The following is a 16,034-nucleotide window of genomic DNA, read 5'->3' as shown; positions in this document are numbered from 1 at the left end:
CATTCGACCCTTCGAGCCTGCAACACCATTCAATGAGATCATGGCTGATCATTCACCTCAGTAACCCTTTCCTGCTTTCTCTCCATACCCCTTGATCCCTTTAGCCATAAGCGCCATATCGAACTCTCTCTTAAATATATCCAATGAACTGGCATCAACAACTCTCTGCGCCAGGGAATTCCACAGGTTAACAACTCTCTGAGTGAAGAAGTTTCTCCTCATCTCAGACCTAAATGGCCTGCCCCTTATCCTTAGACTGTGACCCCTGGTTCTGGACTTCCCCAACATCAGGAACATTCTTCCTGCATCTAACCTGTCCAATCCCGTCAGAATCTTATATGTTTCTATGAGATCCCCTCTCATCCTTCTAAATTCCAGTGTATAAAGGCCCAGTTGATCCATTCTCTCCTCATATGTCAGTCCCGCCATCTTTGGAATCAGTCTGGTGAACCTTCGCTGCACTCACTCAATAGCAAGAACGTCCTTCCTCAGATTAGGAGACCAAAACTGAACACAATATTCCAGGTGAGGCCTCACCAAGGCCCTGTACAACTGCAGAAAGACTTCCCTGCTCCTATACTCAAACCCCCTAGCTATGAAGGCCAACATACCATTTGCCTTCTTCACCGCCTGCTGTACCTGCATGCCAACTTTCAATGACTGTTGAACCATGACATTCAGGTCTCGCTGCACCTCCCCTTTTCCTAATCTGCTGCCATTCAAATAATATTCTGCCTTCGTGTTTTTGACCCCAAAGTGGATAACCTCACATTTATCCATATTATACTGCATCTGCCATGTATTTGCCCACTCACCCAATCTGTCCAAGTCACCCCGCAGCCTCTTAGCGTCCTCCTCACAGCTCACTCCGCCACCCAGTTTAGTGTCATCTCCAAACTTGGAGATATTACACTCAATTCCATCATCTAAATCATTAATATATATTGTAAAGAGCTGGGGTCCCAGCACTGAGCCCTGCGGCACTCCACTAGTCACTGCCTGCCATTCTGAAAAGGACCCGTTTATCCCAACTCTCTGCTTCCTGTCTGCCAACCAGTTCTCTATCCACGTCAGTACATTACCCCCAATACCATGTGCTCTGATTTTGAACACCAATCTCTTGTGAGGGACCTTGTAAAAAGCCTTTTGAAAGTCCAAATACACCACATCCACTGGTTCCCCCTTGTCCACTCTACTAGTTACATCCTCAAAAAATTCCAGAAGATTTGTCAAGCATGATTTCCCTTTCATAAATCCATGCTGACTTGGATCAATCCTGTCACTGCTTTCCAAATGCGCTGCTATTTCATCCTTAATGATTGATTCCAAAATTTTCCCCACTACTTATGTCAGGCTAACCGGTCTATAATTACCAGTTTTCTCTCTCCCTCTTTTAAAAAAAAATGGTGTTACATTTGCTACCCTCCACTCCATAGGAACTGATCTAGACTGGATAGACTGTTGGAAAATGATCACCAATGCATCCACTATTTCTAGGGCCACTTCCTTAAGTACTCTGGGATGTAGACTATCAGGCCCGGGGATTTATCGGCCTTCAATCCCATCAATTTCCCTAACACAATTTCTCGCCTAATAAGGATATCCTTCAGTTCCTCCTTCTCACTTGATCCTCAGTCCCCTAGTACATCCGGAAGGTTATTTGTGTCTTCCTTTGTGAAGACAGAACCAAAGTATTTGTTCAATTGGTCTGCCATTTCTTTGTTCCCCATTATAAATTCACCCGAATCCGACTGCAAGGGACCTACGTTTGTCTTCACTAATCTTTTTCTCTTCACATATCTATAGAAGCTTTTGCAGTCAGTTTTTATGTTCCCGGCTAGCTTCCTCTCGTACTCTATTTACCCCCTCTTAATTAAACCCTTTGTCCTCCTCTGCTGAATTCTAAATTTCTCCCAGTCCTCAGGTTTGTTGCTTTTTCTGGCTAATTTATATGCCTCTTCCTTGGATTTAACACTATCCTTAATTTCACTTGTTAGCCACAGTTGAGCCACCTTCCCCGTTTTATTTTTACTCCAGACAGGGATGTACAATTGTTGAAGTTCATCCATATGATCTTTAAAGGTTTGCCATTGCCTATACACCGTCAACCCTTTAAGTATCATTTGCCAGTCTAATTTAGCCAATTCGTGCCTCATAGCGTCAAAGTTACCTTTCCTTAAGTTCAGGACCCTAGTTTCTGAATTAACTTTGTCACTCTCCATCTTAATAAAGAATTCTACCATTTTATAGTCACTCTTCCCCAAGGGGCCTCACACAACAAGATTGCTAATTAGTCCCTTCTCATTACACATCACCCAGTCTAGGATGGCCAGCTCTCTGGTTGGTTCCTCGACATACTGGTCTAGAAAACCATCCCTAATACATTCCATTAAATCCTCCTCCACCGCATTGCTACCAGTTAGGTTAGCCCAATCAATATGTAGATTAAAGTCGCCCATGATTACTGCTGTACCTTTATTGCACACATCCCTTATTTCTTGTTTGATGCTGTCCCCAACCTCACTACTACTATTTGGTGGTCTGTACACAACTCCCACTAGCGTTTTCTGCCCTTTGGTATTCCGTAGCTCCACCCATACCGATTCCACATCATCCAAGCTAATGTCCTTCCTTACAATTGCATTAATTTCCTCTTTAACCATCAACACCACCCCGCCTCCTTTTCTTTTCTGTCTATCCTTCCTAAATGCTGAATACCCTTGGTCACCTTGGAGCCATGTCTCCGTGATGCCAATCACATCAAATCCGTAAACTGCTATCTGCGCAGTTAATTCGTCCACCTTATTCCGAATACTCCTCGCATTGAGGCACAGAGCTTTCAGGCTTGTCTTTTTAACATACTTTGCCCCTTTAGAATTTTGCTGTAATGTGGCCCTTTTTGTTTTTTGCCTTGGGTTTCTGTGCCCTCCACTTTTACTATTCTCCCTTCTATCTTTTGCTTCTGACTCCATTTTATTTCCCTCTGTCTCCCTGCATAGGTTCCCATCCCCCTGCCATATTAGTTTAACTCTTCCCCAACAGAACTAGCAAACACTCTCCCTCGGACATTGGGTCCAGTCCTGCCCAGGTGCAGACCATCCGGTTTGTACTGGTCCCACCTCCCCCAGAACTGGTTCTAATGCTCCAGGAATGTGAATCCTTACCTTCTGCACCACTGCTCAAGCCACGTATTCATCTGAGCTATCCTGCGATTCCTATTCTGACTAGCATTATCATAGGCAGTCCCTCGAAATCGAGGAAGACTTGGTTCCACTCTAAAAGTGAGTTCTTAGGTGACTGAACAGTCCAATACGGGAATTACAGTCTCTGTCACAGGTGGGACAGACAGTGGTTGAAGGAAAGGGTGGGTGGGACTGGTTTGCCGCACGCCCCTTCCGCTGCCTGCGCTTGGTTTCTGCATGCTCTCGGCGATGAGACTCGAGCTGCTCATCGCCCTCCCGGATGCTCTTCCTCCACTTAGGGCGGTCTTTGGGCTAGGGACTCCCAGGTGTCGGTGGGGCTGTTGCATTTTATCAAGGAGGCTTTGAGGGTGTCCTTATAACGTTTCCGCTGCCCACCTTTAGCCCGTTTGCCATGCAGAAAATCACCGCCACGCTGATGATAATGAGCAGGTAGCACCAAACACCGGTACTGCCTGAACTGCTTCCGGTAGCCGTTAGCCTTGGCCGCTGATGTTACCAGCAGGTTTTCAGTGTTCCCCAATTTCTTGACTAGTATCTTTTTGAATGCATAAAATTATTTTGTTCAAGGGGATTTGGAGAATCGGCTTCTTTATAAAGACGTGGTTGTGTTGTGGCATTATCTCACTTATTGTAACCAATGCAAGTTATTCTGTTTCTTCCTTAATGGTGTTTATGGGAGCGGGTTATTTAGTTTGTAAGCATTTGTGGAGAATGTAAGAATAATTCAGTGGGTTGGAGAAGTGAGGAGTTTCAGTGGTTGTGAAGAAAGGTATTGAGAGTTTTTAGTGGGCCGTTGGTCGTGGAGTATAATAGTGAGGTGGAGAGATGAAAGGCAGCCTGACAACAAGAGAGCGGACAGGGAGGAATAGAGAGAAAGGTAAACGCGGGAGAAAGAAGCGGAAATTGAAGTGAATGGCTCGGGTGCGAAGTGGCAGACAAAATGCGCACGCAAATGGACACAGAAAAAAAACTCAATTTCCATAGGGCATCTTCTCCTCCTTCTTCTTAGGCAGTCCCTCGGAGTCGAGGAAGACTTGCTTCTACACTATTTGAGTTCTCAGGTAACTGATGAATCCAATGCGGGACCCACAGTCTCTGTCACGGGTGGGGCAGACGGTGGTTGGAGGGATGGGTGGGTGGGGTGCTTGGGTTGCCGTGCGCTCCTTCCGCTGTTGGCGCTTGGCTTCCACATGCTCCCGACGAAGAGACTCGAAATGTTCGACGCCCTACCGGATGCTTCTCCTCCACTTTGAGCCGTTTTGGGCCAGAGATTCCCCGGTGTCAGTGGGGATGTTGCACTTCTTCAAGGAGGCTTTGTAAGGGTTTCTAAATCCTAGTTCCCCATTACACAGTTCTTTGACGTCAGGATTTATCAGAACAAAGTTACACACAGCACAGGGTTCTGGCTCAACCAAGGTGTGTTTGTTTTATTGAACATACACACAACTACCTCCCCGGTATAAATCACTACCATTTATGTGGGACCTACAATACAAACCCCTACAAAAGGGTCATTTGCATCGACACAACTTGACAAAGTTAAACCCGTCCGCGATTTGACTGTTACGTATAAAGTTACCCAGACCCAATCACAAAACCCTGCTATGATTTGGTTGGAACAAACATACAATCACCAATTTCTCGGCTGTCTCTGACGTTGACTGTCTGCCCTTTCCTGGGTTGCAACTTTTGTCCTGAAGGTAGAGGCTTCTGTAGCTGTTCCTGTACTGCCCTTTGCCTTCGAAAATGGGTCCACTTTATACCAAAAACCAACTTGCAATCTTGAAAGAGATTCAACACGATGGCAGCATCAAATGTGAACTCTTGATGGCTAATTGTCCCTCATTTCGGGTCATTGTCCATGATTACTTTGGCCACCGCCTGTCTGTAGGGTGAGATCCTTTACAATGTAACCTTCCCAAGGTGACTTAATTGTTAGTTTCTAGTAGCATTCATATTCAAATGGCTCGGGGTCCGGTCCATTGTTCAGGCCTACACTGATATCAGCCTTTCTGGAGCCATGGTCCACGGTACACTTCTTTTTAACAATGTAACCCCTTAAGGTAAATAAATATGTGAATGTTGCTGTATCTTTTCAAACAGAAAACTATTGACGATGTGAATATCCTTTTTAAAAAGGAGATACACTGTTGGTCCCCTCATTCACCAAGGTCCTTGTTGCCTTCCCCGGTCCATTATCAGCTCCAATGGCGCTCGCAGGCCGGGGAGTGGAAGGAGCAGCGTTGAGGCATACCGTGGACCATGGAGCAGCACGAGCTGGAGCAGGAGGGCGACAGGAGTAAAAAGGGACGTCACCAAGATCCAGGTCGCTGATTGGAGCGTGGGCACCTACAGCAGGAACGGCGAGGTCAGGGCGAAGGAGTGACGAGAGACTGTAGAGGGACGTGATCGGGGCCCAGGAGAGGCGTGAGTTCGGGGCGAGGGCCCAGGGGCAGCACGGGCCAGCCCACACTGCGATATGTGTGCGCACTAGGTCTGTGCAGCAGAGCTGGTCTCCAGTCATCTTGGTTAATCCTTGGCACTGGACCAAGACCTAGCTCTGTCAAGCTCATGTGGTGGCTGGTGTGTAACGGCCACCACAAGTTCAAAAAATCCACGCACAGGCATCTTCCACCCTTCAAGATGTAGTTCAGGACTTGGAATATTAGGTCCTTCATTGAAACAACTATGAACTTTTTGACGTGGAAGCAAGTCATCCTCGACTCGAGGGACTGCCTACAATGATGATTATCAGCTCACACTTTCAGCAACTTACGGGGCAAACAATTTTTGAGCTGAAGGGTGCAGGAGAAAGTCCAATTAACCGTGCCGCAAGATGCTCTGCTCCAGCAAATTCTGGCCCTGTATTTAATTTCAATATATTCACAATTAATGACATTTAGTTATATTACTTACTTTACTATTAAATTGTTCTTTTCGTTCCTTTGCCCTGTTTACAGAGACCAGACTCACTCACAGTGTCAGCTGACAACTCCAGCTCCTCCCACAATAACTCCCACTGATGGTGTGTAACCAGGGGCGTAAACCTGTCAATAGGTGACATCACAAAGGAGTCAGCAGCCAATCACAACAGCAGCCAGGAACTGTGGGCTAAATAATACGAGGGCTTTACGCCACATGTTATCAGCAGAAAACATAGAAACATAGAAAATTGGTGCAGGAGTAGGCCATTCGGCCCTTCGAGCCTGCACCACCATTCAATAAGATCATGGCTGATTATACACATCGGTACAGCTTTCCTACTTTCTCTCCATACCCCTTGATCCCTTCAGCCATAAGGGCCATATCTAACTCCCTCTTGAATATATCTAATGAACTGGCATCAACAACTCTCTGCAATAGAGAATTCCACAGGTTAACAACTCTCTGAGTGAAGAAGTTTCTCCTCATCTCGGTCCTAAATGGCTTACCCCTTATCCTTAGACTGTGTCCCCTGGTTCTGGACACCCCCAACATCGGGAACATTCTTCCTGCATCTAACCTGTTCAGTCCTGTCAGAATTTTATATGTTTCTATGAGATCCCCTCTCATCCTTCTAAATTCCAGTGAACATAAGCCTAGTCGATCCAGTCCTTCTTCATATGTCAGTCCTGCCATCTCGGGAATCAGTCTGGTGAACCTTCGCTGCACTCCCTCAATAGCAAGAATGTCCTTCCTTAGATTAGTAGAATGGACAAGGGAGAACCATTGGATGTGGTTTATTTGGACTTTCAAAAGGCTTTTGACAAGGTCCCACACAAGATATTGGTGTGCGAAATTAAAGCACATGGCATTGGGGGTAATGTACTGACGTGAATAGAGAACTGGTTGGCAGACAGGAAGTAGAGAGTCAGGATAAACGGGTCCTTTTTGGAATGGCAGGCAGTGACTAGTGGGATGCCGCAGGGCTCAGTGCTGGGACCCCAGCTATTTACAATATATATCAATGATTTAGATGAAGGAATTGAGCGTAATAACTCCAAGTTTGCAGATGACACTAAGCTGGGTAGCAGTGTGAGCTGTGAGGAGGATGCTAAGAGGCTGCAGGGTGACTTGGACAGGTTAGGTGAGTGGGCAAATACATGGCAGATGCAGTATAATGTGGATAAATCTGAGGTTATCCACTTCGGTGGCAAAAACACGAAGGCAGAATATTATCTGAATGGCGGCAGATTAGGAAAAGGGGAGGTGCAACGAGACCTGGGTGTCATGGTACATCAGTCATTGAAAGTTGGCATGCAGGTACAGCAGGCTGTGAAAAAGGCAAATGGTATGTTGGCCTTCATAGCTAGGGGATTTGAGTATAGGAGCAGGGAGGTCTTATTGCAGTTGTACAAGGCCTTGGTGAGGCCTCACCTAGAATATTGTGTTCAGTTTTGGTCTCCTAATCTGAGGAAGGACGTTCTTGCTATTGAGGGAGTGCAGCGAAGGTTCACCAGACTGATTCCCAGGATGGCAGGACTGACATATGAAGAGAGACTGGATCGACTGGGCCTGTATTCACTGGAGTTTAGAAGGATAAGAGGGGATCTCATAGAAACATATAAAATTCTGACGGGACTGGACAGGTTAGATGCAGGAAACATGTTTCCGATGTTGGGAAAGTCCAGAACCAGGGGACACAGTCTAAGGATAAGGGGTAGGCCATTTAGGACTGAGATGAGGAGAAACTTCTTCATTCAGAGAGTTGTTAACCTGTGGAATTCCCTACCGCAGAGAATTATTGATGCCAGTTCATTGGATATATTCAAAAGGGAGTTAGATGTGGCCCTTAAGGCTAAAGGGATCAAGGGGTATGGAGAGAAAGCAGGAAAGGGGTACTGAAGTTGCATGATCAGATTGAATGGTAGTGCAGGCTCGAAGGGCTGATTGGCCTGGTTCGACACCTATTTTCTATGTTTCTATGTTTCTATTTGCATATGTGTACATTTATCTGAGGGTTGCATTTTCCACAAGTCAAACTTTTTAATGGAAAACGCATTACATGCATGAGCTAAAAGCAAACCCAATAACTTTGGAGATTTCCGTATCCAGTCAAGCAAGGCTGAGGTGGTTTGTATACCTTCAGTTCCCATCATCACTAGTGCACTGCCCGGAATTGTAATAAATTCCCCTGATTGGGCCGGATCACCACTTGTTTTCCCATGTTATTTTGTTGTCCTATTAATTTGATGTTGTTACTTTTCTCCATGTTTGCATAAAGTTTCAAACTTATTAAAGATTTGAATCAATGCTTCAATAGAATCCATAATTCTAAGAAGTGTCATGATTCCCTCTGTATGTTACATCATCCCTGCATTGTCAGTCTAACTTCAAAAGGTCCTTCAGTCAACATGAAGAGACTTTGTCACTCTTGTGCTATTGATATTTAAAACGATTCCCCGCCTTCTCTCTGAAAGCTGTGAGTTGAAAAAAATGAATCAATTTGGCTGTAATTTATTGATATTACTTGTTTGTTAAGTACAGCTTCAAAGATGCTATTTTTCATTTTGGAATGTGTGCATGGAGAGTGGTTGGGCCCATGTATGGGAAATGTGAAATAGAGGGTGCTTATCAAGAGCCATCGGAGAGTGTAACCAAGTTCAAAAGGTCAAGATTCACATTTTGTTTCAACGCACAATTTTATTAAATAAAATTAGGCTGACCATTGTTTAAATCAAAGCAGAAAGTTGCAACAAATGATAGAAACATAGAAACATTGAAAATAGGTGCAGGAGTAAGCCATTCGGCCCTTCGAGCCTGCACCGCCATTCAATATGATCATGGCTGATCATGCAACTTCAGTACCCCATTCCTGCTTTCTCTCCATACCCCCTGATCCCTTTAGCCTTAAGGGCCACATCTACTCTCTTTTGAATATATCTAACGAACTGGCCTCAACAACTTTCTGTGGTAGTGAGTTCCACAGGTTCACAATTCTCTGAGTGAAGAAGTTTCTCCTCATCTCAGTCCTAAATGGCTTATCCCTTATCCTTAGACTGTGACCCCTGGTTCTGGACTTCCCCAATATCTGGAACATTCTTCTTGCATCTAACCTGTCCAGTCCTGTCAGAATTTTATATGTTTCTATGAGATCCCCTCTCATCCTTCTAAATTCCAGTGAACATAAGCCTAGTCGATCCAGTCCTTCTTCATATGTCAGTCCTGCCATCTCGGGAATCAGTCTGGTGAACCTTCGCTGCACTCCCTCAATAGCAAGAATGTCCTTCCTCTGATTAGGAGATCAAAACTGAACACAATATTCCAGGTGAGGTCTCACCAAAGTGGATAACCTCACGTTTATCTAAATTATACTGCATCTGCCATGCATTTGCCCACTCACCTAACCTGTCCAAGTCACTTTGCAGCCTCTTAGCGTCCTCCTCACAGCTCACACCACCACCCAGCTTAGTGTCATCTGCAAACTTGGAGATATTACACTCAATTCCTTCATCTAAATCATTAATGTATATTGTAAATATCTGGGGTCTAACACTGAACCTTGTGGTACCCCACTAGTTACTGCCTGCCACTCTGAAAATGATATATGATTAGAGAGAGCAGAGTATATCAGAGTATGTAAACCCTTTGTGGAAAGTATTTTGACTTATGAAAATACATTTTTGGCTCATATTTTGCAAAGGTTATTTGTAATGGTAAGCTTTTAACATAGAACATAGAGCATAAGAATTAGGAGCAGGAGTCGGCCATTTGGCCCCTCGAGCCTGCTTCGCCATTCAATAACATCATGGCTGATCTGATCCTGGTCTCAACTCCACCATCATCATCATAGGCAGTCCCTCGAAATCGAGGAAACTTCCAGTGTAAAAGTGAGTTCTCAGGTGGTTGTACAGTGCAATACGGGAAATATAGTCTCTGTCACAGGTTGTGAAGGAAAGGGTGAGTGAGGAGTCTGGTTTGCCGCACGCTCCTTCCGCTGCCTGTGCTTGGTTTCTGCATGCCCTCGGTGATGAGACTCGAGGTTCTTAGCGCCCTCCTGGATGCTCTTCCTCCATTTAGGGCGGTCTTTGGCCAGGGATTCCCAGATGCCGGTGGGGATGTTGCGCTTTATCAAAGAGGCTTTGAGGTTTAAAGCCTTTGTTGTTCACTAAGTTTTCTTCAATTACCAAATGATCAGTGTGCAGGGAATTGAATTGCAGGTTAATCATCCATTAGGTATTCTGAGCTTGCTCACCATCAAAAGCTCGAGGGAATCTGGAATCCGATGCTGTAAGTGGTTTCATCCTGTCATCGCGAAGAAAGGTCACATCAGCATTAATTTCCTTTGTTCCTGTGTCATATATGTATGCTTGGGTTTACTAGCCACCAGGTGGTCATTGGAGGTCACTGGGCTGTGCGCACATGTGTGCGGGCCAGGTATAAAAGGCCAGCCATCTTGCATTGTAATCACTTTGGGCACGAATAAAGTAGAGCCAGGTTTGTACCTGTTCGGAGTTTACAGTATTCAGTCTATTGAGTTATTGCAGACACAACATTTGGCGACGAGGTAACAAGAACCTTCAGTTGCAAAAATGAGCACAATTGGAATTCTGGAGCGATTCGTGGAGAGAGAAGATTGGGCAGACTTTGTAGCCCGCTTGAACCAGTACTTCCTGGCCAACAAAATGGAGAAAGAGGAGACGCAATTCAGCGCTGGGCGGTCCTCCTCACGGTTTGCGGTCCAAAAATCAATGGACTCATAAAGAATCTCCTCTCGCCCTTAAGTCCAACGGACAAGGACTATGAAACATTGTGTGCTCTGGTATGTGTCCATCTCAAACCAGATGAAGGCATCATCATCTCGATATCGATTCTATATGCACGTTCGTTCTGAGGGCCAGGATGCATCGGATGCCGACCTACGACATCTAGCTGGACCGTATAAGTTCGAAACTGCATTGGCAGACGTGCTGCGGGACTTCTTTGTAATCGGCATCAACCACGAGGTGATGCTATGTAAGCTACTGGCGGCGGAGACGTTGGATTTGAGCAAGGCCATCACGATTGCCCAATCATGCATGACGATAGAAAAAAGCTTAAAGCAGATATCATCGAAAAATCGGAACTCGTCAAGTACTGTAAACAAGATAGTATCGTCGTTTGGCAGAGCTGCATATGGCAGGGCCTACCTGACTGCGTACGTGAAACCAGTGGCTGCTCAAAGTCTGCCAACGGTAATGAATCTGATATCACTGTGCTGGCATTGTGGGGGAAATCATCAGCATCATTCAGTGTTGGTTTAAACAGTATATTTGTAAAGGATGTTTGAGAGTGGGGCATCTCCAGTGCATGTTTCCGCAACTGAGCAAGCGAGCTATGACACACCACTTGTAGGATGATGTCTAGCGCGGATCCGGATATTCAATCTGAGATACCAGAGGAGGAAGTGTATGGACTGTATTCGTTCCTAACAAAGAGCCAACCGATAATGATTAATGTAAAACTTAATGGTGTGCCGGTATCGATGGAATTGGACACGGGTGCGAGTCAATCAATAATGAGCCAGAAGACATTCGATAGGCTGTGCGATACTAAGGCTGAGGCCTAAGCTGAGTCCAGTTAATGCCAAGTTGTGTACGTACACTAAAGAACTCATAACGGTGATTGGCAGTGCAGTAATCAAGGTATCGTTTTCGGAAAATAAAGGTATCAATACTAATGCATCATTCCACATCCAGAGTTGGGCGCTGACATTATCTGCTATGATTATGTCATTCGCCATAGACCTGGCACTGAGAATTATGCTGATGCACTGAGCCGTCTGCCGTTGCCCAGACCGGAGGTGGAAACGCCACAACCGGCAGACCTACTGTTAGTTATGGATGCTTTTGAAAGTGAAGGAACCTCTGTCACGGCCCAACAAGTTAAGACCTGGATCAGCCAGGACCCGATATTATCGGTTGTGAAACACTGTATCCTTAGTGGTGATTGGTCTGCCATACCCAAGAAAATGTGTGAGGGGACCAAACCTTATATCCGTCGCAAAGACGAACTATCCATTCAATCAGATTGTATACTGTGGGAGGATCGTGTTGTTATGCCCAAGAAAGGCAGAGAGAAATTTGTGCATGATCTACATAGCACGCATCCCGGTATTGTCATGATGAAAGCCATTGCCAGGTCTCATGTATGGCGGCCTGGAATTGACTCTGATCTGGAATCATGTGTGCATCAGTGCAACACTTGCATGCAGCTTAGTAAAGCACCAGCGGAATCGTCGCTGAGCCTGTGGTCGTGGTCATCTAAACCATGGTCCAGGATCCACATCAACTTTGCAGGTCCCTTCCTGGGAAAGATGTTCTTAGTTGTGGTGGATGCTTATTCCAAGTGGATAGGGTGTACAATCATGTCATCCAGCACATCCACAGCTACCATTGGGAGCCTCTGTGTCATGCTTGCTACGCATGGTCTGCCTGACATCGTTGTAAGTGACAACGGATCTTGCTTCACCAGTCTGGAGTTTCAAGAGTTCATGAAACGCAATCGTATCAAACATGTGAAGTCAGCACCATTCAAACCTGCATCCAATGGACAAGCAGAACATGCTGTCCAAACCGTCAAGCAGAGTATGAAACGTGTAACTCAAGGTTCACTGCAAACTCGCTTGTCACGCATATTGCTTAGTTACAGGACAAGACCCCACACGCTTACCGGGGTCTCCCCTGCTGAACTATTGATGAAGAGAGGTCTCAAGACCAGGCTCTCATTTGTCCATCTCGACTTGAATAAAGATGTCAAAGTCAGCAAGGGTATCATGATCGCGCTACTGTGTCACGCAACATTTCTATCAATGATCCTGTGCATGTACTGAATTATGATCAAGGTCCCAAATGGATCGCCAGTACTGTTACGGCCAAGGAGGATAACAGAGTGTTTATCGATAAGCTCAAGAATGGGCAAACATGCAGGAAACATATCGATCTGATAAAGCTGTGGCACACGGATGAACCGGAACAGTCTGAGGAAGACACAATCAGTGACCAACCAAACTACCCTCAGTCATCAGAGGACTCCGCTGTCATCAATAAATCTGGACTTTCAATCCCTGACGTGGTCATTGCCACTCCCATCAGATCGGCTACCCAGCCCCAAGTCATAACAGACTCAGAATGCTTGCCCAAGGCTGAAGTTGAACTGAGACGTTCAACTCGGGAGCGGAAAGTCCTGGACCGTCTGAATTTGTAAAAAGACCGTTACTAATATCTTAAAGGGGGATATTGTCATGTATGTATGCTTGGGTTTACTAGTCACTGTCAGAGGTCATTGGGCTGTGCGCATGTGTGTGTGGCCCAGGTATAAAAGGTCAGCCATCTTGTAATGTGATCACTTCGGGCCCGAATAAAGTAGAGCCAGGTTTGTACCTGTTCGGAGTTTACAGTATTCAGTCTATTGAGCTGTTGCATACACAACACCCTGGTCCATTTCAGATACTGCCAGGGGACCTGTGAGGCATCAATCTGACAATTATGCCATGCCATGAACCTCGGATGATAGATGCTTTTGTCAGGTCAGTACATATCTGGTTTCCTGATCATTTGCTGATCATTGCAGCAACCACAGCAGCTCGTATTGAATTGGAATGCTGCTGTTACATCACATTTTCTGACGCAGGACAGGTACCATCAGAATGTTTCTGGTGATAGAGTCATCACCCGCTCGTGTCCACTGTGGTACAGGAAGCAGCCAAGCTCTGCTCAGGCACATTCAGATGTATGCATGGGGTGCTGCTTTCTGGTTTCTGAGTGTTCTGCTGGTTGGAAAGAACTTTCAAAGGATAAGAAATAGAGTAACAGCACAGAAGTGATTTTTTTTTCCCCAATATAGTTTAAAAAGCAAAGTAAAAGGTGGATGATCATAGACAGTCCCTCACAATTGAGGAAGACTTGCTTCCACTCCTGAAGTGAGTTCTTTGGTGGCTGAACAGTCCAATACGAGAGCCAAAAGTGGGCAGCGGAAACATTAAGAAAAGGCAGATATCATACAGAGGAGAGGTGGTCTCACTGACATTCACTGGGGATGGAAGCCACCATTCCCTCTAAATTATCTTTGTTATGTGTGGCCTGTTTACTTCAATGTGTGAACACTTTACATTTCTGTGCATGCGCGATATTTCCAATGGAAAAGCTTGTCAACGACCTGCGTGGTACCTTGCAGACCATGGCCTACAGGGCTGTAGTGATACCCGCCCTTCTGTATGGCTCAGAGACATGGACCATGTACAGTAGACACCTCAAGTCGCTGGAGAAATACCACCAACGATGTCACCGCCAGATCCTGCAAATCCCCTGGGAGGACAGGCATACCAACATTAGCGTCCGCGACCAGGCCAACATCCCGAGTATTGAACCATTGACCACATTTGATCAGCTCCATTGAGCGGGCCACACTGTTTGCATGCCAGACATGAGACTCCCAAAGCAAGCGCTCTACTCGGAACCCCTTCACGGCAAACGAGCCAAAGGTGGGCAGAGGAAACGTTACAAGGACACCCTTGAAGTCTCCCTGATAAAGTGCAACATCCCCACTGACACCTGGGAGTCCCTGGCCAAGAAAAAAACCCAGTCACCTTCAGTGACAACCCATCACCAAGTCCTTCACCATCAACATCCTGAGAGTCACCATTGACCAGAAGCTGAACTGGAGTGGAGTGTCTTGACTTAAAACAAAGTTCTCTGTTCACTTGAGTAGTAACACATTCAGTAGCAGGATAGGTGTACCAACATCAGTGTTCTCCCTCAGGCCAACATCCCCGGAATCGAGGCGTTGACCACACTCGACCAGCTCCAATGGACGGGCCACATTGTCCACCTGCCTGATGCTAGACTCCAGAAACAAGCACTCTACTCCAAGCTACGTCACGGCCGACAAGTCCCAGGAGGGCAGAGAAAACATAAGAACATAAGAAATAGGAGCAGGAGTCGGCCATTTGGTCCCTCGAGCCTGCTCCGCCATTTAATAAGATCATGGCTGATCTGATCTTGGGCTCAGCTCCACTTCCCCGCCCACTCCCCATAACCTAGGCTCCCCTCTCATTCAAAAATCTGTCTATCTCCACCTTAAATATATTCAATGACCCAGCCTCCACAGCCCTCTGGGGTAGAGAATTCCAAAGATTCACGACCCTCTGAGAGAAGAAATTACTCCTCATTTCCGTTTTAAATGGTCGACCCCTTATTCTGAAACTATGACCCTAGTTCTAGATTCCCCCACGAGGGGAAACATTCTCGCTGCATCTACCCTGTCAAGCTCCCTCAGAATCTAATATGTTTCAATAAGATCATCTCTAAGTCTTCTAAACTTTAATGAGTATAGGCCCAACCTGCTCAACCTTTCCTCATATGCCAACCCCTTCATCTCACAAATCAACCTCGTGAACCTTCTGTGAACTGCCTCCAGTGCAAATATATTCTTCTTTAAATAAGGAGACAAAAATTGTACGCAGTACTCCAGTTGTGGCCTCACCAATACCCTATACAGTTGTAGCAGGACTTCTCTGCTTTTATACTCCACCCCCATTGCAATAAAGGCCAACATTCCATTTGCCTTCCTGATTACTTGCTGTACCTTCATGCTCACTTTTTGTGTTTCATGCACAAGGATCCCCAGATCCCTCTTTACCACCGCATTTTGTAATCTCGCCCCATTTAAAGAATAATTTGCTTTTTAATTTTTCCTACCAAAGCAGATAACCTCACATTTTCCACATTATACTCCATCTGCTAATTTTTTGCCCACTCACTTAGCCTGTCTATATCCCTTTGTATATTCTTTGCATCCTCCTCACAATTTGCTTTCCCACCTATTTTTGTATCATCCACAAATTTGGCTATGTTACACTTGATCCCTTCAACC

Source organism: Pristiophorus japonicus, chromosome 9 (genome assembly GCF_044704955.1).
Source record: "Pristiophorus japonicus isolate sPriJap1 chromosome 9, sPriJap1.hap1, whole genome shotgun sequence".
Lineage (NCBI taxonomy): Eukaryota > Metazoa > Chordata > Chondrichthyes > Pristiophoridae > Pristiophorus > Pristiophorus japonicus.
The sequence above is the reverse complement of the archived record's forward strand: the minus strand, read 5'-3'. Positions refer to the sequence as shown.